At 27.6% G+C, this 26,035-nt stretch overlaps 2 protein-coding genes across 2 annotated transcripts in view; one reads left to right on the top strand and one right to left on the bottom strand.

Annotated features, from left to right (window-relative positions):
• LOC113378024 (male-specific lethal 3 homolog) overlaps nucleotides 1-26,035 on the top strand; it is a gene marked incomplete at its 3' end in the record, with an annotated part of 161,052 nt that overhangs the window by 71,887 nt on the left and 63,130 nt on the right.
• The window catches only part of LOC113378022 (protein Malvolio-like), an 87,757-nt gene that overhangs the window by 43,097 nt on the left and 18,625 nt on the right, over nucleotides 1-26,035 (bottom strand).

Below are 26,035 nucleotides of genomic sequence, written 5' to 3'. Positions count from 1 at the left end.
AATAGACTCTACTGCCGAGCAAAACTTAAGCTATCAATGAAAATTCACTAGAAAGGACTCTACTGACTGGCAACTCGAAATTTCATAAATATTGGTAAAAAATAGAAAAATTGGACAAAATATTAGAAAAGGAACTCTACCGACAATCAAATTATTTTTGGACTAAAGGAAAATATTAGTAAAAATATTAATTGCAGAAAGGACTCTACTGACGAGCAACTTCGACCAGAGTAGAATATTAAAAAAAAATAAGACAAAAATAAACTTGAAGTTTCGGAAAATTTCATTAAAATATTTAGAAAAAAAGACTCTACTGACGAGCAAATCAAACTTGCAAATAAAATATACTTATAATAAAATATCAATTTACGGATACCGATTTGCTCGTCAGTAGAGTTCTTTTTTACTTTTTTAAATCGTGTTGGATTGTTGTCAGTAGAGTTTCTTTGTTTTCTTAAATAAAAATTACATTACATTAATAAACGAAAAAAAGAGTTAATATATTAGTTTGCTCGTCAGTAGAGTCCATTTTTCATTTGATATTTTTTATAATTTTGCTCGTCAGTAGAGTTCCTTTTTATCTATCGATATTTCTAAACAAAATTTGTAAATATACAACTTTGTATCCGCCGTTTTTACTATACTCATTCTTTACAATAATGGCGAAAGCAAAGATGTACATCTAATAATCATTTTTAGAGTACACCGAGTTGCTGTAGGGCATTATAATATTAGACAACATTGTTTATAATTTAATTCTGAACAAACTTTTCTTACACATCATTCATATTAAACGAATGGTTTGGAAGTTACAAACAATAAAACAAATTTATGCACTGGGTATACTAGAGTCCAAACCAAGATTTTACTTCACACAGTGTGAAAGAAATGTAAGACTGGGTAAAGTTTGTATGGAAACTAGTATATGTAATTTCAAATGCATTTTTAAAGTATACAGAGTTGCTGTAGGGCATTGTAATATTAGACAACTTCATAGACAATTTAATTTCGAACAAATTTGCCGAAGGCACTATTCATACTAAACGAATGGTTTGGAAGTTACAAACAATAAAACAAATTATTGCACTGGGTATACTAGAATCCAAACCAAGATATAACTTCATAGAGTATGAAAGAAATTTAAGACTCAAGTGCAGTTTGTATGGAAACTAGTATATGTAATTTCAAATGCAATTTTGAAGTATACAGAGTTGCTGTAGGGCATTATAATACAAGACAACTTTATAGACAATTTATTTTTGAACAAGCTTTTCTTACCCATCATTCATATTAAACAAATAGTTTGGAAGTTACAAGCGACTAAATAAATTAATGCACTGAGTATACTAGAATCCAAACCAAGATGTAACTTTACACACTAAAGAAAAATATAAGACTCAAGTGTAGTTTGTATGGAAACTAGTATGGTGCACTTCGAATACAATTTTTAAGTATACAGAGTTGCAGTAGGGCATTGTGATGTAAGATAATATTATAGACAATAAAACAAATTTATGCACCGGGTATACTAGAATCCAAACCAAGATGTTATTTCACGCAGTATGAAAGAAATCTAAATCTGAAGTACAGTTTGTACGGAAACTAGTATATGTAATTTTAAATGCATTTTTAAAGTATACAGAGTTGCTGTAGGGCATTGTAATATTAGACAATATTATAGACAATTTAATTTTGAACAAATTTGCGGAAGGCAACATTTATATTAAACAAATGGTTTTGAAGTTACAAAATAAATAATATACTTATGTGCAAATTGTATGTATTGCACAATTATGCAACAAATTACTTCACACAAACATCAAAACTCTAGCCACCATTTATAAAAAAATATTCTAGCCACTATTTATAATCAAATAAACATAAACAAACACACTTCAAGCCAAATAAACTATTTTCTACAATATTGTACAATTTTGAGGTTAGATCTGTCACTTACTTTTTGCTTTTGAATTTTTCACTTCGCACTTACTTTCACCTCACGCACAATTTATTTACATATTAATTTATTTAATTTTACACTAAATTTGTTTAAACTAAACCTGTTTTATTTATTTAAATTAATAATTTTTATTATTACATGACGTTTGACGTTTGAGAGAGAAATAAAATTTAGTGGCGCTGGTTGTATAAAAGAAAGATGGCTGATTGTGTGCGGTTGTACAGGGACGTATTTAGGTAGAAAATTAATTTTATTTTAGTTTTTTGTATGGGGGTGTTTTGGGGTTTGTTAGTGAAAACTAAGTTTGAAGGGTTTAGAAAATTTAAAAAATACCAGAGGCGTATTTGGAGATGTAATTGTATTTTAAAAAAATAAAACAAGTTGTATGAGTTTAACCCTCATCTATTATCAGGAACGTATTTTTGTATAAAATTTTTATTTTTATTGTTTGTATGGGGGTGTTTAAGGGTTTGTTGGTGAAAACGAAGTTTGAAGGGTTAGGGATGTGGTAAAAATACCAGGGGTGTATTTGGAGACATATTTGTATTTTTTTAAAAATAAAACAAGTTGTATAAGTTTTACTTCTATCTATTATCAGGAACGTATTTTTGTACAAATTTATTTTTATTTTAATTGTTTGTATGGGGTTGTTTTGGGGTTTGTAGGTGAAAAGAAAGTTTGGAGGGTTTAGGATGTGGTAAAATTGACAGGGATGAATTTGGAGACGTATTTGTATTTTGAAAAATTAAAACAAATTGTACAAGTCTTACTCTCATCTATCATAAGGGATGTATTTTTGTCTTTAAATTAATTTTATTTTAGTTGTTTGTATGGGGTTGTTTAGGGTTTTGTAGGTTAAAAGGAAGTTTGGAGGGTTAGAGATGTGATAAAAATACCAGGGGTGTATTTGGAGACTTATTTGTATTTAAAAAAAAATTAAACAAATTGTACAAGTTTAACTCTCATCTATTGTAAGGGATGTATTCTTGTATAAAATTAATTTTATTTTAATTGTTTGTATAGGGGTGTTTAGGGGTTTGTATGTGAAAAGGAAGTTTTATTTATTTTGTTTAAATTTAATCTATTATATTATAATTATTATTTATCATTAGAAAGCTTATAAAACTATCTTTAATTGTGCACATAAAAATTAGAACAAGTCTTGGAACAAAATTGTCTAGAAAAAAATTACTAAACTTGTTACAGAATTATCTTTATTCTCTATTAAAAATTACTGCACGTAAATGTGGAATAATGTACTTTGAGTGTGAAGTTCGCGCGTTTAGATTCACGCGGTAAAATTCAAAATTCAAATTTCAAATATATGAAATAGACATTTACTGGATTACTGCAAAAACCTATTCAAATGATAATAATTGTGAATTACTATTTAATGTTATTTTTTGTTTGAAGTCTAATTCGTCCCTGGCTTTTTGCTAAACGTATTTATACAATATATACATATATATTTATATATTATTATACATGATGTGTGAATGTTAGTAAACAACAGAGGATGCGGGATGTTAGTCACCAGTTTTATTAAACGATATGTTTTTCCCCTTAAATTAGAGATAAATATGAAATAATGCAACGTGACATTATTTCTGAGAACATGGAACTAGTGGTGTATTTCAAACAATTCACGATTTGTAAATAAATATATTGTTATTTTTTGGTTCCTAAATTCGTAATTATCAGAAGACAAATCGTGAACATTTTGAAAATTAATATAAAACATTCTTAGTTTTAAAATTTAATAATAAATCTAATAAGTTGCCATACTAATGAATTAAGGCAAAATATAATTAACAGAAACTCATGATAAAAAAAGGAACTCTACAAGTTTTCATAGTTCAATAAGCCCACGACCAAATTGAAACGTTTCAAAGTTCATAAAATTAATTTTGCCTTATATGTTTATAACAAAAAATTAAAAATTCTTAATTATCTTATTTTTAAAAAGTTCTAAAAAAATGAATCTTCCGTCAAATTCAAAATATTAAATCAAACCTTTTGTTTATCTGATAATTAATTAATATAGCATATTTCTTCTTAAACATTCTCACTTAAGAGTAATTATTTTCTTTACTTATTAGTATTCATTTGAAAGCATTTAATATAGTAAAAAATACAATTTTGAAAAGTCTGCATTTAATATTATGTGATGTGAAGTTAGCTATAACTTCATATCACTTCTTTCAAAGATGGCACAGGGAAAACCGTTAAATTCAAAATATAAAATAAATAAAAATAAATAAATCTTGTTTATCCATTGTTATTTGAATATTAATTATCATAACATATTTCTTATCAAAAATTCGCACTTAATAGTAATTATTTTCTTTACTTATTAGTATTTATTTGAAAGCATTTAATAGAGTAAAAAATTCAATTTTAAAAAGTCTCCATTTAAAATTGCATGATGTGAAGTTAGGTCCAAATTCGTGTAAATTTTTGCAAAGATGGCGCTGAGGAAACCGTTGAATTCAAAATATGAAATACAAACTTTTATTTATTTATTGTTATCTAATAATTAATTAATATAGCATTCTTCTTATTAAAAATTCTTATTCTTATTAAAAGTTCTCACTTAAGAGTAATAATTTTCTTTACTTATTAGTATTTATTTGAAAGCATTTAATATAATAAGAAAATCGATTTTGAAAAGTCTGCATTTAAAATTACATGATGTGAAGTTAGATCTAACTTCGTGTCATTTTTTGCAAAAATGGCGGCTAAGAAAACCGTTGAATTCAAAATGTATAAATATAAATGTAATAAAATAAATAAATACTTTTATATTTTATATATTTATCTATTGTTATAAGTATATTAATTATTATAATGCACATATAAACAATATGAAATATTATACTCAATGGACTTACTGTAAGATAACTAAACAATCTTAAAATGTATTTCTCTATCGAATATAAAAGTATTTTATAAATAAAATTTCTTAGGTGCCATTGAAAAAAAAACTATCCCATCGCCTACATATTTATTATTTTTATTTAAACAAATTTAATCTTATCGAAAGGAATTCGTTATCGTCAATTTCTTGTTTAAATATTTATAGTTCGAAATTTAACAACAATATCGATACGAATGAATTGACATACGTATACATTATATGTATATATATATATATATATATATATATATATATATATATATATATATATATATATATGGAACTATTTTTATTGTTTGCTTTCCGAAATAGTTTCGAGAGCGATAAAAGATTCTAAATGTTTGTTCGTGGAAAAAAATATATAGTTGTGATAAAATTCACAAAAAAGCAGAACCGTACTTGATACAAAAATTTCAATTCATTAATATTATTATGGCCTATATTCACATCGTGCAACCCCATGACCTTACATGACCTCGAGTTCTGGCAACACTCCTTACAAGGACGCGGAAAGGACATTCGAAGGAAAGACAAATTTTAATGGTTTATTAACACTTTAAAAAGTTTTTATTGTTATAAATAAAAATTTAATAATTTGCTGGATTTAGTTTAAGTTTAAATTTTCAAAAAATCTCGAGATATAAAAAAAATCAAAATTTTCGAAACTATTTAAAGTTATATTAAATATTTTTGATTTCGAGAAGTTCCAGCAATTTGACTTAAGGTACGATGCCATGCACCACTAGTTCCAAATTCCAATTAATTCATATAATTCAACCAACTTTCGTAGGACTATGAATTCTTAATTTGCTCGTCAGTAGAGTCCTTTTTTCACTACAAATGACATTTTGCTAATGAATTTTTAATTCGTATTTTTAGTTACGAAGAAAGATTGTAAAATTTTTGTTTGTTTTTTCTGAAAATTTGAATTTGCTCGTCAGTAGAGTCCTTTTTCACTAAAATGACTTTTAACTAATAAATTTTATATTTGCTCGTCAGTAAAGTCCTTTTTCACTAAAATGACATTTTACTAACAAATTTTTAATTTGCTCGTCAGTAGAGTCCTTTTACACTTTTGCCAATAATTTCGCATTTGCTCCGGGTTCTATTTTTTATTGCAAATTTGCTAGTCAGTAGAATTCTTTTTTTAAACTGACTTTATTTTTTGGTTTGAAACTTGGTCGTCGGTAGAGTCCCTTTTCTCTAAAATGTTATTTTGCTGTTAAATTCTAAATTTGCTCGTCAGTAGTCTCTTTATCACCAAAATGACTTTTAACTAATTTTTCATTTAAATTTGCTCGTCAGTAGATTCCCTTTTCACTAGAATGACTTTTAACTAATGAATTTTTAATTTGATCGTCAGTAGAGTCCTTTTACACTTTTGCTAATAATTTTGCATTTACACCGGGTTCTATTTTTTATTGCAAATTTGCTAGTCAGTAGCATTCTTTTTTTAAACTAATTTCTTTTTTTTTTTGAAACTTGGTCGTCAGTAGAGTCCCTTTTCTCTCAAATGTCATTTTGCTGTTAAATTCTAAATTTGCTCGTCAGTAGAGAAATTTCATATTTGCTCGTCAGTAGAGTTCTTTATTTAAAATAAAATTGATAATTTAATTTAATTTAATAATAGATTAATGAAATCTATTTGCTCGTTAGTAGAGTCCTTTTTTCTAGACGGAATTGGCTCAATAAAGTTTCTTTTTTAAACTGATATTTTAATATTTTTCTAAACTAGCTCGTCAGTAGAGCTCATTTCTTATTTAAATGATATTTTATTAATAATTGATTCTGAATTTGCTCGCTAGTAGAGTTTTTTTTATAATAAATTTTTCCAAAAATTGGTCATCGGTAAAATTCTTAGAGATTTCGTAGAGTCCTTTTTCTCTAAAATGACCTTTAACTAATAATTTATTTATATTTGCTCAATTTTCTGTAAAATGATCTTTTGCTAATAAATTTTATATTTGCTCGTCGGTAGAGTCCTTTTTCTCTAAAATGTCATTTTGCCGTTAATTTCTATATTTTCTCGTCAGTAGAGTCTCTTTTTCACTAAAATGACTTTAAATAAATTTCGAATTGGCTCGTCAGTAGAGTTACTTTTTAATTTTATGTTAGTTTGCTCGTCAGTACAGTTTCTTTTCTAAATTGATATTTGAACTTTATTATTTTAATTGGTGGTCCGTAGAGTCTTTTTTTAAACTTGCTCGTCAGTAGAGTTATTTCTATAGTTTGTTTAAAAATCTCGAGATATAAAAAAAATATTTTTTTTCAAAAAGGCCAAAATTCTTTAAAATTCTCAAAAATTCTCACATATCTATTTTTATTTGAATGTTTTCGGATTATTTTATAGCTATTAGGTTGTCAAATATCTCTCTTCCGTCTTTTTGTATTATAAACCAATAGCAAAAAAGCGGAAGGGAGATATTTGACAACCTAATATTTATAGACAAAAGGAACTCTACTGACTAGCAAATCAAAGAAAAGTAAGAAAAAACGACTCTACTGTCGACCGAACTGAAAAGGGGACTATACGGACGAGCAAATTAAAAAAGGGACTCTACTAACAACCAAATACAGAATTTATTAGCAAAATGATCTCTAGTGAAAAGACATTTAATCAATGGGAAGAGTCCGCGATTGTCGTCGGCAATGTTCGCTCGGACATGTGACGTCACACACCCTTTTATGTTCGAGCACACATTATAAATTAAAAACTTGCTTCTAAAACAAACAACATATATTTCTGCATAATAAATTCATATATTTATAAAAAGAAAACTTTTTACTTCTTCTCGACTCCGAATTCTTCTGAACCCTCGTAACCTTCGCGTTCTTCGAGTCCTTTTTCAAAATTTTTAGACGAAGTACACGCCCTTCGATTTCAACCGTAGCCGATTTCTTTTTCACAGGCGAAAAGAAACAAAGAAATTCGTCCCAATGTTTTTCCTTATTGTTGACCCTATCGAATTCGAATAATCGAATTAAGATCGTCTCTCCTTTGCATTTTGGAAGGACAGCTATCACTTCGTTCGGCGATTCGATATTGTAATTCCAAATTATACTGTCCGGAGTTTCATCAAAACTCTTCAGAGTTAACATTTTTATTTATTAAGTAGTAATGGAGTGATTTTGATACGAAAATTAATTTTGGTTTATTTTAGAATTTGTTTGTGAATTTTGTTTAAATGGTTTTTTGTTTTGGGTTTGATAGGAGGGTTTAGTATGTTACTTTGATTTTTAATCATCGAACAAAACTAGTGGGGTGAGTGGCATCATGCCTTAAGGCAAATTGCTGGAACTTCCCGTACCGTAACAAAAAATACTGTAACATTGTCTAATATTTATAAGAATTATATAAACTGAATTCCAAAGTTGAAGTTATTTGTTTAAAATATATTAAAGAATATTATGTATGTGTGTGTGTACTGTGTATTTATGCATGTGCGGATACAAATTTTACCGCCGGTTTCGAGAGCACGGTTCAACCGATTCGAATAATTCAAAAAAAACATTCGATTTCTATTAAAAAAGAGATGTGCTGATTAGTTTTTAGCAAAGGCGAGTTCAGTCGTTTTGGAGTTCCAATAAAGAAAGTAAAAAAATGTATTTTTTTAATAAAAGAATTCTACTGACGAGCAAAAAATATTAAGTACATAATATAACTATAAATATGTTTTATAAAGTTTTTTTTAACACAGTACTGAGTACTCATCATTATTAAATTTTGCTAGTCAGTAAAGTTCTTTTCTCTTTTATTGTATATTGTTTGTCAGCAGAGTTTCTTTTCTTATTGCTGCCAGTAGGTTTTTTTATTGTATTTTGCTAATGAGTAGAGTCCCTTTTGATCTTTCTTTTTTTTTTCTTCTGTACCTTGCTCGTCAGTAGAGTTCCTTTCTTTTTTCTTGCTATTTTGCTTTTTTTTTCTTTCTAATCTTCCATCAGTTTGCACATCAGTAGAGTTTTTTTTTTGTTTTATTTTGCTCATTAGTGAAATCCCTTTTTCCATAGACATTTTTATTTGCTCGTCAGTAGAGTCCTTTTTTCTCAGTTCCTTTTCGCCTTGACATTTACTTAAAAAAGGGACTCTACTGACGATCAAGCCAAAACAAAGCAAAAATAAAAAGGACTCTACTGACGAGCAAAAGAAAGACGAACAAATATAAAAAAGACTCTACTGCCGAGCAAGTTGAAAAAGGAACTCTACTGACAAGCAAACTTGAGTAAATTAAAACAAAGCAAAAATAAAAAGGACTCCACTGACGAGCAAGTTGAAAGGGGACTCTACTGACAAACAAATATAAAAAGGGACTCTACTGACGAACAAATATAAAAAGAGACTCTACTAACGAACAAATATAAAAAAGAGACTCTACTGACGAGCAAATATAAAGGGACTCTACTGACGAACAAATTAAAACAAAGCAAAAATAAAAGGACTCTACTGACGAGCAAATTGAAAAGGGGACTCTACTGACGAACAAATATAAAAAGGGACTCTACTGACGAGCAAATTAAAACAAATCAAAAATAAAAAGAACTCTACTGACGAGCTAGTATAAAAAGAGACTCTACTGACGAGCAAATATAAAAAGAGGACTCTACTGACGAGCAAATACAAAAATGAACTCTACTGACGAAAAATGCAAACTACAATAATAAGATAAAAGAACTCTACTGACGAGCAAACTGTAATAAAAAAGTACAAAAGACTCTACTGACGAGAAAATAAAAATGTTAATAAGAAAACATAAATGTTAATAAGAAAACAGAAACTACTGATTTCACTCATCATAACCAATTTTTTTCACAAAAAAATTCAAAAACACAAATCAAAATTTTTGTTTTAAATTTTTTTGATAATTCTTGTAAAAAAGTGTCTTAAAATCTACACATACATGTTAATACATACATATTAATGCATGTATCAATTACATTTAGCAACTTGCCAATAGGTCCTAAAATTTTTTCCGACTTACCCCACAATGACCTAATTTAATAAAATCCTAGAATCACTAAATCACCACCAAAATTTTAATTATTTGCTAATTATAAAACAGCTAATTAAAGCAGATAATTATAATTAACCCCTTCATGACTTACCCCACGATTAGCTAATTTTAGAACCTCACACCAATCCAAGAATCACACCGCACCAAACTAATTATTTGCAAAATGAACAATCGAATTATATAAATAAATAACACAATAATAAGTTATCTGAAATTATCTAATTATAGAAGTAATTAATTTAATCTTAATGTAATTATTAAATCGTCGTGTTTACTCTGTGTGTTTTATTTAATTGAATTCATCAAACAAGATGCACATGATGCACATTTGTTGAAGAACATATAAAATTATGATGATAAGTTGATGGATGATGACATTAATGGTGATAAGATAAGATAAAAAGGCAGTGCTGGACGAAATTGGAGGCTCCGATGGTCAAATTTGTTCTGATTGATATGGGACTCCGATATTTTGTTGAAGTATTTGGTGCCCTGAATATTATGTTTAAGAGATTTTTATGTAAGAATTTTTACGTGATTCTGCTGCACAACAAACCAATGTTATGGCAAGGCCATGTTACGCTCCGACTTGCATACATTACGCTACTGAAATACACTGAGAACTATTAGAATGCCATGCATTTGCTACGCATTCAGGTGTTTCACACATAAACTGCAACGTCACTCGTCTGTTATGAAGCTGTGTCAGAAAGACCCTGTTGCTATCTAAGATCGTTTTTTGACATTTGTGCGGTTTCTAGGTTCAGTTTTCTATCTGACAACCTGAGAAATACTGTGCATTCGATTCCTATTGATAAGGAGACGTGATGATTAGTTTTTGGCAAAGGCCGATCCAGTCGTTTTGGAATTGCGAAACAAAGAGTGCAAAATATAGCACTATATATATTTTGAGAGAACTAAACAAGGATTGTTTTTGGGAAAAGCAACCGTATGGTTTTTGTCAATATCAAGAACGAATTTGTATGGAAAGTAGTAAGTACATCATAGCATGGCCTTGCCATAACATTTTTCTGTTATGCGGCAGAATCGGTCCATGAATGAAGTATCCTGGATTTTACCAGGTACTAAACCAGGATGTTATCAACTGTCAACAAACTGTCATCTTTATGGTTTTCTCCAAATTTGTATCAATGAAAATTGTAAATTTCTGGTACACCATTTCAATTGTTACCGGATTTAGAAACATATTCTAGATGTAACTAATTGTATTGAGAGACTGGTAACCAAAGTATTATCAAATTGAGCACGAATGTAGATTTTTTTCAAGGATTTACTGAAGTTTGATAACATATTATTAGATTACCACAAATATGTGTAAATTTCTTCATCCTGGATTTTAGCAATTGTTTTGCACGTAAATGTTAATAACTATCAACTTGTCTGTATTGTTTCTTTTAATATTCGAGCAGAATTGGTACTTTCTTATTCATCACCATTTTTTCATTATTAACATCTCGTGAAGTTAGTTTAAATCACGTTCGTGCCATTTTTGGAAATATGGGAAAAATATATTAAAAAGCACCTTATTGTTTACAACGCCAAAAAGTTCTTATCGATTTTCCGCGTAAATAAGTTGGCTAATTAAGGATTCTGCAGTAAATGTTAGTAAAATACAGTTACGATGCGTTTTTCATGTAAAATAGTACTAAAATCTGTCAAATTGCTATGCTTGTTGCTGTGCGATCAGGCGTTTTACGCTTAAATCTAAAATCTATGAAATCTAAAAAGGAACTCTACTGACGAGCAAACTCAAAATGGGACTCTACTAACCACCAATTAAAATAATAAAATTCTAAGAAATTCTAGAAAAGAAACTGTACTAACGAGCAAACTAACATAAAATGAAAATGTAACTCTACCGACGAGCTAATATAAACATTTATTCGTTAAGTCATTTTAGCGACAAAATGACTCTACTGAATAGCAAATATAAAATTTATTAGTTAAAGGTCATTTTAGTGAAAAGGGCACTCTACTGACGAACAAATATAAAAGGGACTCTACTGACAAGCAAACTAGAACAAAGCAAAAATAAACTAGCTGTAAGTGGAATTCTGTCTTGAGGCATTTATGGCATCGTGCCTTAAGGCAAATTGCTGGAACTTCCCGTACCGAAATGTTCGAGGAATACTGAATGTTTTCAAATAGATTATTATAAATATTGTAACATTGTCTAATATTTATGAGAATTATATAAACTGAATTGCAGAGTTGAAAATTTGTAAAGTATATTAGAACTATAGCCAGAATTAAAAATAAAATCTGAAATATTTTTGATAAACTAAAAAAAAAAAAAAAAAAAAAAAAAAAAAAAAAATTGAACAAAATTTTTTTTTCCAAAATCAATTATTTGTTAAGACAAGCAGAAAGTTCTTTGAATCATTTAAATCGGACGCTTAGTTCTCTCAAAAACTGCCATTTTTTACATATTTAGCTCCATATCTTCGAAATGGCTGGGCCTGCCTTTGCCAAAAACTAATAAGCACTTCTCCCAATCATTACTAATTGAATGCTTTTTAGATCATTCAAATCAGATACTCCGTTCTCTCAAAAATTCGATTTCTATTTTCTGCACTCTTTGCTCCGTATCTCCGAAACGGCTGGACCTGCCTTTGCCAAAAACTAATCAGCTCTTTTCCCTATCAATAGGAATCGAATGTTTTTTGAACCATTCAAATCGGTTGATCCGTGCGCCCTAAAACGTGACTGGAAATTTGTATCCATACATACATACACACACACACACACACACACACACACACACACACACACACACATCCATTTTTTCTGAGGTATGCCAAAACGTTCAAAAACCTTCAAAACGTCGAGAAATGTTAAAATTTTCAATTCCGATTTTCGGCCCATTACAATAACTTACCCTACGGGAAGTTAAAAAGGACTCTACTGACAAGCAAACTGCAATAAAAAAAGTACAAAAGACTCTACTGACGAGAAAATAAAAATGTCAATGAAAAAATAGAAACTACTGATAAAGTACAAAACTAGCTGTAAGTGGAATTCTGTCTTGAGGCAATTATGGCATCGTGCCTTAAGGCAAATTGCTGGAACTTCCCGCACCGTAACGAAATGTTCGAGGAATACTGAATGTTTTCAAATAGATTATTATAAATATTGTAACATTGTCTAATATTTATAAGAATTATATAAACCGAATTGCAGAGTTGAAATTATTTGTGAAGTATATTAGAACTATAGTCAGAATAAAAAAATAAAATCTGAAATATTTTCGATATACAAAATACTAAAAAAAAAAAAAAATGAAACAAATTTTTTTTCCAAAATCAATTATTTTGTTAAGACAAGCAGAAAGTTCTTTGAATCATTTAAATCGGACGCTTAGTTCTCTCAAAAACTGCCATTTTTTACATATTTAGCTCCGTATCTTCGAAATGGCTGGGCCTGCCTTTGCCAAAAACTAATAAACTCTTCTCCCAATCATTACTAATTGAATGTTTTTTAGATCATTCAAATCGGATACTCCGTTCGCTCAAAAATTCGATTTCTATTTTCTGCACTCTTTGCTCCGTATCTCCGAAACGGCTGGACCTACCTTTGCCAAAAACTAATCAGCTCTTTTCCCTATCAATAGGAATCGAATGTTTTTTGAACCATTCAAATCGGTTGATCCGTGCGCCCTAAAACGTGACTGGAAATTTGTATCCACATATATATACACACACACACACACATCCATTTTTTCTGAGGTATGCCAAAACGTTCAGAAACCTTCAAAACGTCGAGAAATGTAAAAATTTTCAATTCCGATTTTCGGCCCATTACAATAACTTACCCTACGGGAAGTTAAAAATTAAAATAAATTAAGGTACAAAAATTAAAAGTAGAGTTCATTTCATTCAACATAATCAATTTTTATTTCACAAAAAAATTCAAAAACACAAATCTATAAAATCTATTCTATTCCAAATGGTGCGCCTGATTGCATAGCAACAAACATAACACTTTGACAGTTATTGTTAAATTTTAGAATTTATCAATTCTACATAATGTGCGCAAGGCAATTATTATTCTGCTTAATATGAATTGTGCAATATAAAGCAGATTTTTTTGACACATTTTGCTTGTCAGTAGAGTCTTTTTTTCTCTAAGTTTCTATAATAAAGCTATTGAGAGTAGAGTCTTTTTATTAACTAATTATTAACTTTCAGTAGGGTGAGTTATAGCAATCGCAAAAAAATCGACAAGTTCGATTGCCTAACTTTACGTTTCAAAGGTTTCTGAATATTTTACTGGAATATCTCAGAAACCAAATGGATGTGTGTGTGTTTTGTATGTCCGCATTTTTTCGTCCACGTTTTCGGGCGCACGGATCAACCGATTTGAATGATTCAAAAAACATTCGATTCCTGTTGATAGGGAGACGTATTGATTAGTTTTTGGTAAAGGTAGGTTCACTCGTTACGGAGATACGCACCAAAAAGGGCAGAAAATGGTAAATCAATTTTTGAGAGAACCGAGCGTCCGATTTGAATGATTAAAAAAGCATTTTATTTGTATTGACTAAACGAAGAACTAGTGAAATTTGGGAAGGCAGGTCTAGCGGTTTTCGGAGATCCAATGAAAAAAGTGAAAAAAAATGTCGTTTGGTGGTCAAAAGTGATGATTAGACATATGCAAATTAAATGATCACATGTTTTATAAACATTTTAATGATAAGATTTATTTTTGTTAACATTCCTATGGGTTCCCTACCAGTGTTTATGCGTAAGACTGCGACGCGGCGCTCACGCGCTTCGATACTTTGTTTTTACGCAGCTAACGTATCGCGATTGTTTTGAAAAAAAAGTAATAAAAAAAATCTTTTTTTTTTTTCAAAAAAGTCAATTTTCTTCAAAAATTTTAAAAATCTCAAAATTCGATTTTTTCAAATTCTAAAAGAAAATTGAATCTTTTTCAAAAATCTTAATTTTTGAAATGGGAAGTTCCAGCAATTTGCGTTAAGGCTCTAGTTTACACATATTTAGAAGTTCATGCAACTTTTGCTTCAAAACATTTTTTTTTCTCATTTTTTAGGAAAGGAATAGTATTTATTAACATCCCGAAGGAGAAGTTTATGTTTTCATCAAAAAATCCGATTCGCCAATTTTATGTTTTTTCGTGGACGTTTCAATCCATTCTGAATCGAATGAGACCGAATTTGGAAAAAGTATGTGTGTGTGCGAACAGATTTTTTAATTTTAATTTTTAATATTATTATTTTTCAACCCGTGTTTTGGCAACAACTGCCATATTCTTATCTTGCCTAGACATTGTTTAAAAGATTTTCAGATTTTTTTTAATAAACATTACGAGATTATTTTTTTAATTCTATATTAAAATGCAATTTAATGTGAAAACAAACTTTGCACATTACATTGTTGCAAAAAAAAATTGTAGGTGTTATCTGATTGTAAACAATGAGTACAATTAATCGCGGGGATTTTTGCGAGGAAATTTATTATACTATGGTTAATAGGTTAATACTCGAGTCGAAATATAAAAAACTTGATTGTTTTGTATTTTAGTGTGGGTTTTAGATTTTCAAGCTTTCTTTTACTTGACTTTATTTGATTTTTTTTCAATAAATTTTGTGTTTGAGTTTAATTAAATTAAAAAATCGTTTATAATTTTGTTCCTAACTTATAAATTTATATTTTTTCTAGAACTACGACTTAATTCCTATAAATTAAGTCATTCTTTTGACACTGTTTTTATTAGTTTGCTCCTCGATAGAGTTCTTTGCTCTTTTCCTATTATAAGAAGAACATCGATCGTATTTTGCAATTTATATTTTTATATTATGGGTACAATTCTTCGATAAAATAGTCCATAACATAGCTAGAATGTTATTACTGCATCTTTGTGATCGTTTTTATAACATACGATTTTATGTGTAAAATACACTTGATGGTACGGCAAATAAATAGATTTTTCATAATTTTAGTACCAAAGGTTAAGATAGCGTTGCCATGACAACGCCATGTTATCGGCTATGTTACCACAGAATTGGCCCCTATGTATTTTGAGTTCTTCATAATCATAAAAAATAATACACTTTTTTCGTATTTGCTTTTTTCCTATTATTCTTCGTTTGTTCCACGTTTTTTCATATATTCGTTTTTTTATATATGCTCGTCAGTAGAGTCCTTTTTATTTTTTTCTGACTTAGCTTGTCAGTAGTATTCCTTTTTTAAACTGATATTTTAATATTTTTTTCTTAAAGCTTGCTTGTAAACAGAGTCCTTCCTTTCTCAAATGATATTTTACTAATAATTGGCTTAAAATTTGCTTGCCAGTATTGTCCCTATTGTTTAATACGCGGACATTTATCTTTTTTATCAATTTGTTTGTCAATAGAGTCCTTTTTATTCACTTGCTTGTCAGTAGAGCCCTTTTTCATTCATTTGCTTGTAAGTGGAGTCTTTTTTATCAATTTGCTTGTCAGTCGAGTCCCTTTTATTCATTTGCTTGTCAGTAGAGACCTTTTTATCAATTTGCTTATCAGTAGAGTCCCTTTTTCTCATTTGCTTGTCAGTAGAGTCCCTTTTAATAATTTGCTTGTAAGTGGAGTCTTTTTTATCAATTTGTTTGTCAGTAGAGTCCTTTTTATTCATTTGCTTGTCAGTAGAGCCCTTTTTCATTCATTTGCTTGTAAGTGGAGTCTTTTTTATCAATTTGTTTGTCAGTAGAGTCCTTTTTATTCATTTGCTTGTCAGTAGAGCCCTTTTTCATTCATTTGCTTGTCAGTAGAGTCTCTTTTATCCATTTGCTCGTCAGTAGAGACCCTTCAGGTTTATTTTAATTTTTTGTTCTTTGCTTACTAATAAAGTTCCTTTTTATCGCGATTTACTTTCGTGGTCAGTAGAGTTTGAAGAAAAGGAAAGGAGACTCTACTGACCTATTGTCATTTTTATTTGCTCGTCAGTAGAATCCGTTTTTTCTATTCACATTGTTAGTTCGCCAGTAGAGTCCCTTTTTCTATTGACATTTTTAGTTGCTCGTTAGTAAAATACCAATTTGCCTTTTGGATCAATTTATTTGTCATTAGACTTCTTTCTTCTATTGACATTTTTATTTGCTCGTCAGTAGAGTCCCTTTTTTCACTCATCACTCATTTTCCTTTGTTTGTGCACATTTTATGTAATTATTTTTTGTTTATTTCATTATTTTTTGTTTATTTAATAACTTTATTCGGCACATTTTTCTCATATAGTTACTTTGATTCGTATGCGGACTATGTTAGAGTTAATATTAAGAGTTAAAACTTTCAGAGAATTTTTTTATATCAATTTGGAACCATTTGAGCCCGTGGGAGCAAGGAAATTCGAAAATGTCCATATTAAGAACCACCCTAATATATATACTATACACTTACTTATTATCGAATATATACTTACCTTTTTAACGGATAAGAATTCGGCAGTTGCTCCTTTTCATTCATTTTTATATTTATTTATTATTCACTTTTTATCATAAACAATTGTTCATATTTATTAAAAATATAATAAATATACTATTTATAGTTAATGCTAATATTTTGCACTCATGCACATTTTATTTACATAAAACAAACAAATGATAATTATTTAAATATTTATTATTTAAACAGATTAAAAAAACAAATGTCTACATTATACACTAAAAGTAACAAAAATAATTTAAAAAAATAATTTAACATTAATTTTAATTTTAGTACACTTTACTTATAACTACAATTTTAAAATGAACATTTTATGATTTTATTAAACTATTTTTTTGTTAGTTATTAAGAATTGTTTTTTTAGTTAACTTTAATTCAACTAGTTATATAAACTAATTTAATAATTATTTAAATATTTGAACAGAAATTGTTTAGACGTAAATGTCTACATACATTTGGTTCACTAAAAGTAACAAAAATAGTTAAAAAAAATAATTTAACTTTAATTTTAATATTAATGCACTTTACTTATAACTACTATTTCAGATATTTTATTATTTTTATTAAACTATAATATTTTATTATTTTATTAAACTATTTTTTTTGTTAGTTATTAAATATTGTTTTTTTTTTGTTAACTTTAATTCAAGTAGTTATATAAACTAATTTTTGAACCACAAAACAATTTATTCATATTAACTATTTTAAATTATTTGTATTAAATTTGCTGTTAAACTATTTTTAGTTAACACATTATTTTAAAATATATATTTATATTTATTATTTTAATTTTTTTATTACTTTAGTAAATATTATTAACTAATTTTTATTTTTTTTGGTTATTTTTTACACTATTTTTTATAAGTATTGTTTTTAGTTAAATTTCAATTTCAAGTAATTATATAAACTAATTTTTGAACAAAACAATTTAGTCATATTAACTAATATAAATTATTTTTATTAAATTCGTTCTTAAACTATTTTTAGTTAACTTTTATATAACAAATATTCATTCATAACCTTTAGTAAATATTTTTTAATTTAATTTTACATTAAACTCCTTCATTAAATATTATTAACTAACTTTTATATTTTTTGTTATTTTTTACACTATTTTTTTATCACTATTCTCTCTCGATCTCTATTAATAAATATTTTTTATTACTTTACTAAATATTATTAACTATTTTAAATTATTTGCATTAAATTTGTTGTTAAACTATTTTTAGTTAACTTTTATATAACAAATATATATTTATAATCTTTAGTAAATATTTTTTAATTTAATTTTGCATTATTCTTATTTACTAAATATTATTAACTAATTTTTATTTCTTTTATTATTTTTTACACTATTTTTTATCACCATTCTCTCTCGATCTCTATTAATAAATATTTTTTATTACTTTACTAAATATTATTAACTATTTTAAATTATTTGCATTAAATTTGTTTTTAAACTATTTTTAGTTAACATATTATTTTAAAATATTTATTCATATTAATTGAACATTTTTTAATTACTTTGTTAAATATTATTAACTATTTTAAATTACTTGCATTAAATTTGTTGTTAAACTATTTTTAGTTAACTTTTATATAACAAATATTTATTTATAATCTTTAGTAGATATTTTTTAATTTAATTTTGCCATATTCTTATTTACTAAATATTATTAACTAATATTTATTTTTTTAAATTATTTTTTAAATTATTTTTTACACTATTTTTTACACTATTTTCTACACTATTTTTATCACCATTCTCTCTCGATCTCTACTAATCGACTGACGTCGTTTAATTTCTCAATAATTGAATTCCACCTCGGACGTCGTCGTCGTCGTCTATTGTTTATAGTTTGTTATTTGTTTATAAAATTAATTTATAACAAATTCATTTCGTTTCGTTCGTGAGAGTTTGTGTATAGTAGCGCTACCGATGACCGGTGTGGGCAACTGAAGTGTTTTCCCGTCGACTGTGCACGCTGTGCGCGGGAGTTGATGGAATGACAGGGGTTTGAAACCCGAATAAGAAATGAAGAAATGGATATATATATATATATATATATATATATATACATATATAGATGTGTGTCATCATTCAACAAAATAATTTACAAATCTAATAAAGACTCTATTAGATACTTTAAAATATGAAACTTATAGAAACACAAAATCATTGTTACCAAATTATAACATTTTTTTATTAAAATTTAAATCCACTTTTAATTCGATCAAAAATCAAAAAAAAGTTAGGCAACAGTCGTTTTGCTGAATCTTGTTTCATTAAACTTCTCTTTACAGTTTAATAGTTATAAAAAAATAAATAACATTTATAATTTAAAATTTTTATATTATGATTTCAAGTCTATTTTTTATCAGTATAGTCCTTATTTTGCTCGTCAGTAAAGTCCTTTTTTATGTTTTTGATTAAGATTCATTTCATTCATCAGTAAAGTCCCTCTTTACTCTTATTGAGATTTCAACTTGCTCGTCAGTAAAGTTCTCTTTTAAAGTTTGCTCGTCAGTAGAGTCCACTTGTTGTCTTCTAAGCTGAAACCTCTTTTAAAACACTAATTTGTTATTTAATTTGCTCGTCAGTAGAGCCCTTTTTTAAAACTCTAAATTGTTATTTGATTTGCTGGTCAGTAGAGTTCTCTTTTAGAATTTTAATTTGATCGTCAGTACAGTTTTATCACATTTTCTTGAGATTTCTGTTTGCTCGTCAGTAGAGTTCTTTTTTAAAATTCTAAGTTGTTATAGTTCTGTAGTTGTACTTTTATCTTTTTTTATCATCTAAAATTCTAGATTCATTTTTATTTTTAATCGTTAGTAGAGTTTGTTTTTAAAATTATAAATTGTTATTTATTTTGCTTGTCAGTAGAGTCCGTTTTTAAATTTAAATTGCTAATTAATTTGCTCCTCAGTAGAGTCCTTTTTTATATCTTCTGAGTTGATATTTATTTTTTAATCGTCAGTAGAATCCGTTTTTAAATTCTTCATTTTTGTTTAATTTCCTCGTCAGTAGAGTCCTTTTTTATACCTTCTGAATTACTATTTCATTCACTCATCAGTAGAATTCTCATTTAAAACTCAAAATTTTAGTATTTTGTTCGTCAGTAGAGTCTGTTTCTTAAATTGTAAATTGCTAATTATTTTTTGCTAGTCAGTAGAGGCCATTTTTATATCTTCTAGGATGATATTTCATTTGCAAGTCAGTAGTGTCTTCTTTTTCAAAATTCTAAGTTATTATTTATTTTGCTAGTCAGTAGAGTCCTTTTTTATGTTCTTGATCAAGATTTAATTCATTCATCAGTAGAGTCCCTTTTCACTCTTATTGAGAGTTCAGCTTGCTAGTCAGTAGAGTTCCCTTTTGATTTTCTAGTATAACATAAAGTTTGCCCTACGGGATATAATAGTTGGTAAAAGAACTCTACTGACGAGTAAAACTAAAATTGAATTAATCTAAAATGTAGGCCTGTCTTTAATACTAATAATTTTTTTTTTTTCATTTTCTCGACTTGTTATTTTTGGATAGCTATTTTATTTGCTTGTCAGTAGTATCCTTTTTTTGTTTTCATTTTCATAAATTTTACGCGCGTATATTTTATTTATTCAAATTTTTCAAATTCATTTTCTATCCATTTTATATCTAGAATTAAACCAAGGGGTAAATTTACGTGCTACAGTTAGTGGCGCCTCTATGGTGAGAGCGTAGAATTAAAATTGAGATAACGGCAATGCGGCCGCGTTTGCGAACTATTTATACTTTTTTATATATGAAAAATAGTATTTTTTTTTATTGGAAGATATCTTATTTAGTTTATTGTTGCTATTTTATTTGTTCGTCAGTAGAGTTCTTTTTAATTACTTTTCATACTTAAGATTTTTCAGTTTTCTCGCCACAAGATACGACTTTTTCTGCGGCAGATACCACTTATTATAATTATATATATATTAGGGTGGTCCTTAAAATGGTCATTTTCGAATTTCCTTGCTCCCAGGGGCTCAAACGGTTCCAAATTGATAAAAAACAATTCTCTGAAAGTTTTAGCTCTTAATATTAACGTTTAGATAGAGCGCAATTCAATCAAAGTTTGTATGGAAAGAGCATGGAAAAAATTTTGAAAATTAAAAAAAAATGTTTTAGGTATTACTTAGCGACAAATAAATAAGTTTTATTCATTTATTTGTACGCTAAATTACATTTAAAAAACATTTTTAAAATTTTTGGAAAAAATTTCCATGCTATTTCCATACAAAACTTTGATTGAATTGCGGTCTATCTAAACGTTAATATTAAGAGCTAAAACTTTCAGAGAATTGTTTTTTATCTATTTGGAACCATTTGAGCCCCTGGGAGCAAGGAAATTCGAAAATGACCTTTTTAAGGACCACCCTAATATATATATATATATATATATATATATATACTAGCCAACCCGGCAAACGTTGTTCTTCCATATAATATATTCTAGAGAAATCAAAAAATTACTAATTTATTTTAAGTGTGTAAATATGTATGATATGAGTGATATAGACGAGGTAATATAAAATCAGTAAAACCCCAAACTGTTCTTATTTATTATAATATATTTTATATTAACAATATTCATTTGACCATATTTTGTTAATACAATCAAACTGGAAGTTTTACCAGGCCAGTTTATTTTTTAAAATTTGTGGGAAAAAACCATTATTTAATTATATTTTGCATTGTAGTATCAAATGGTTTAATATAATTTATTGCTGAAATTTAAAGCTGAAATTTTGTCTTCTTCAATTTGTAGAGAAATTTAATAAAACATGAAAAAAAATCTTCAAAATTGTAGGACATTTGTCCAGCTTTCAAAATATAAAAATAATAAATCATTTTACTGCAACTTAGACTCGTTTAATAACGTTTTTGTGTATAAATAAAACTGCAAATAAAACTACTTACTACAATTAAATATTGTACATTTAAAACATCCTATTATTCATCCATACTATTTAATTGAACATAATCTGTGAAAATGATTCGACATCTGACGTATAAGTCGCCCTACATTGCAATATTTTAAATTAAGCTTCTACTAAAAATATTAATTTAATAATTCTACTCAGTTTTGAAGCAATTTCTTTACTTTTGCACAACCTCTGTATTAGCACGAATATTTCAAAACTAAAAGTGGCCAAATCGGTTCAGGCGTTTTAGAGCCTTATCATACCTAACATAATACAAAGCTCCATTTTTATATATAAGATAAAAGATATATATATATATATATACAATATATATATATATATATATATACCGGTTGTCCGCACCTGTCAACTAATTTCCTTATCATGAATCTGCACACGTTTGCATGCTTTATGTTTAGTTAAATGTGCAAACGAAAAAACACATGTGCACTCATACACACACATTTATATATATATATATATATATATATATATATATATAATATGTATAAATCTATTTGACGTTATCGATAATAAAAAATTTAAAGTCGTGTCAGACTAATAATTTGTCGATAACAAAAATTAACAACGTGGCACAAATTTTATTATTTATCGCTTTCATTAATTTGATTTGTTATTACATTCTTGGTTATGAATTGTAAATTAGGTGTGAGTGGCATTTTGCCTTAAGAAAAGTTGCATAAACTTCACTTATAATCAATTAAAATCGAAATTTATTTGTATTTTTCTTCTTGGCACTTTTCTCTAAAAAGTGTGTAGTATACTGAATTCCATACAAATATTGTATTTCTTCAGATGTCTCGCATAGTAAGTGCGGCGAAATCTTGTTATGGAAATTAGTATAGAGTTTATACTATACTTGTTTTCATAGAAAATTCAAATTTCTCAGATATTTTGTATAGTGTGCGTGTGGAAATCTTTGTTTAGAAACTAGTATAGTAGCATTTTTTATGTAAAAAATTTTCGAACATTTAATCGGTTTAAAGGAATTAGGTGTAAGTGGCATTTTGCCTTATGTGTGAATAATCGATTTAATCAAAATACGAAATAAAATTTAGCTTTTTTAAATTTGATAGAATTTCAAAATAGCCGCTCATAAAACGAACTCTACTGACGAGCAAACATAAATAGATAAGAACAAATAAATTTGTAAATAATGATGAACAAAAGGGACTCTACAATCGAGTATAACAAAAAGGAACTCTATTTTCAAAGTATAGTAATTAACAAAAGAAACTCTACTGACGAGCAAACTGAAAAAAGCTAAAAAAACCTATTTGTTTTCATACTTTTTTGTCCTATTGTCTTTGGTCGTCAGTAGAGTTCTTTTTTGTACTCTATTGAGTTTTGCTCGTCAGTAGAGTCCCTTTTGTCGTTCTAACTCAACTTCACATAAAGTAAGTTATAATAATTGCAAAAAAATCGAAGTGAAAATTTTGCGATGCGGCGCTTACGCGCTTTGATATTTCTTCCCTACTTAAAAGAAATCTAAGAAAATTTCAAGAAAAATTTAATGTATAATTTTGTTTTCTAAGATTTCAAAAAATTTTAAAGATTTTTTGTAAATTTTCAGTACGGGAAGTTCAAGCAATTGGCTTTTAGGCACGATGCCGTGCAACACTAGTTTTATTATTACTTTTGTTGAATTTGAATTGCTCGTCAGTAGAGTTCTGTTTTTTGCTCTCAATTGTATTTTACCTGACAGTAGAGTCCCTTTTTTATCTCTATTTTTGTATTTTGCTCGTCAGTAGAGTCCTTTTTGTTCAAAAAATCTAAAACTAAATAGTAATTTAAAAAAGAAAAAAGGGACTCTACTGACAGCAAATTAGAAAATTAGAAAAGGACTCTACTGACGAGCAAACTAAATTCTTGGTTATGAATTATAAATTAGGTATGAGTGGCATTTTGTTAATAAACTAGTAGTGTATGGCATCGTGCCTTAAGGCAAATTGTTGGAACTTCCCGTACCGTAATGAAAATATTTGAGGAATATTAAATGTTTTCAAAAATATATTATTATAAATACTGTAACCTCGTTTTTTATTCGTATTTATACGAAATATAAGAGCATATGAATTGTAAGAGGATGTTTATATGTTTATTTGAAACGTAAATAAACAAAACTTAATCAAGCAAGCGGACCTTATCTCATATTTCTAAGAATTATATAAATTGAATTGCAATTTTAAAATTATTTGTGTGAAGTAAATAAGTGAGTTTAGAAATTTTTGCTAATTAAAAAAAACTTTGTTTGACGAGCAATTTAGAAAGTTAAAAATAGGACTCTACTGACGAGTGAACCAAATAGTCCAGAAGAGAAAAAAGGGACTCTACTGACGAGCAAATTAAACAGCAATTTGGAATTGTAAAAAGAGAACTCTACTGACTATACCAAATTAAATAACAATTTGAAATTTTAAAATAGGACACTACTAACAAGCAATTTAGTATTATAACAAAGAACTCTACTGACGAACAAAATAATGAAATTTCGAATTTTAAAATAGGACTCTGCCAACCATCAAATTAAACAAAAACTTAAATTTTTGAAAAAAGACTCTACTGACGTACAAATTAAATATCAATCTAGAGGGCATAAAAAGGACTCTACTGACTAGTAAACTAAATAATCAGAACAGAAAAATGGGACTCTACTGACAAGCGAATTAGAAAATTAAAAAACGACTCTACTGACGAGCAAACTAAATTTAATTATTATTAAATTATATAATAAAATTATTATTAAATTATTTTCATTAATTTATATTTCAGTAATATTTTTATTATATTTTCTTTAAAGTCTCTTCGAACAACAATGTTTATTTCTTTATGCATTTATAAAACGACGACGATTTATGAACAGTTGCTTATTTTCACGCAAATTATGTAATGATGTTTTTGCATAATATATTTACTACGGGGACTTTACAATTGTTTATAGAATATAAATCATTTTGACAAGATTAACAATTCTGCAAAGATTGGTAGAGTTTTTAGAGGTAAAGAGCATTTAGATACCTTTTTTATATTTTAACTTATATATATATATATATATATATATATATATAATATATATATATATATATATATATATTAAATTTTTTATATAATTTTGATGTTGAAATATGTGATATTCAGTTTTCAGGGCAATACATCAATTAAAAAATTTGTATGACTTTAAAACATTTTTATTTTTTCCATACGTTTCGACACATAGTTTTTGTGTCATCTTCAGTGGACTCTATTTTGAAGTACAGATAAAATTATTAATTAAAACTAATATATAAGAAGTGATATGGTATGAACTTACATGTATTGTAATAATCCTAATTATTTCCTAGTTATAATTGTTCACAATGCACAATGAAACCAATTCTTGTCACTTAAATGTACCATAATAATTTTTTGAATGAGTTATTTTTATGAATTTGTAAAATACATCCCGCTATACTGTTTCCGAGCAAGAGTGAAGCCAAATGTGCACAAATGTGCACACCACTGTTAGAAGCTAGGTACCAGGGCGCACGAACTGACCAGAGAATTTAAGGTTTGACAACGCGAGAGGGTACATAAAGTAAAAAATAAAAAGATGACAAATTGTGAGGGTGGACATAGTTGGTAGAATTGAGATAAAATTAAAAGAAAAAGAAAAATTAACATAAAATTAATATAATTAAAAAGTCGATAAATTTATCGACTTTTAATTATATTAATTTTTATGT

Source organism: Ctenocephalides felis, unplaced genomic scaffold, assembly GCF_003426905.1.
Source record: "Ctenocephalides felis isolate EL2017-DRISC unplaced genomic scaffold, ASM342690v1 CF-g0.4_SCAFFOLD_01886, whole genome shotgun sequence".
NCBI classification, from domain to species: Eukaryota; Metazoa; Arthropoda; class Insecta; order Siphonaptera; family Pulicidae; genus Ctenocephalides; species Ctenocephalides felis.
Note: the sequence above shows the minus strand (reverse complement) of the source record. Positions and strands in the feature narration are given on the sequence as shown.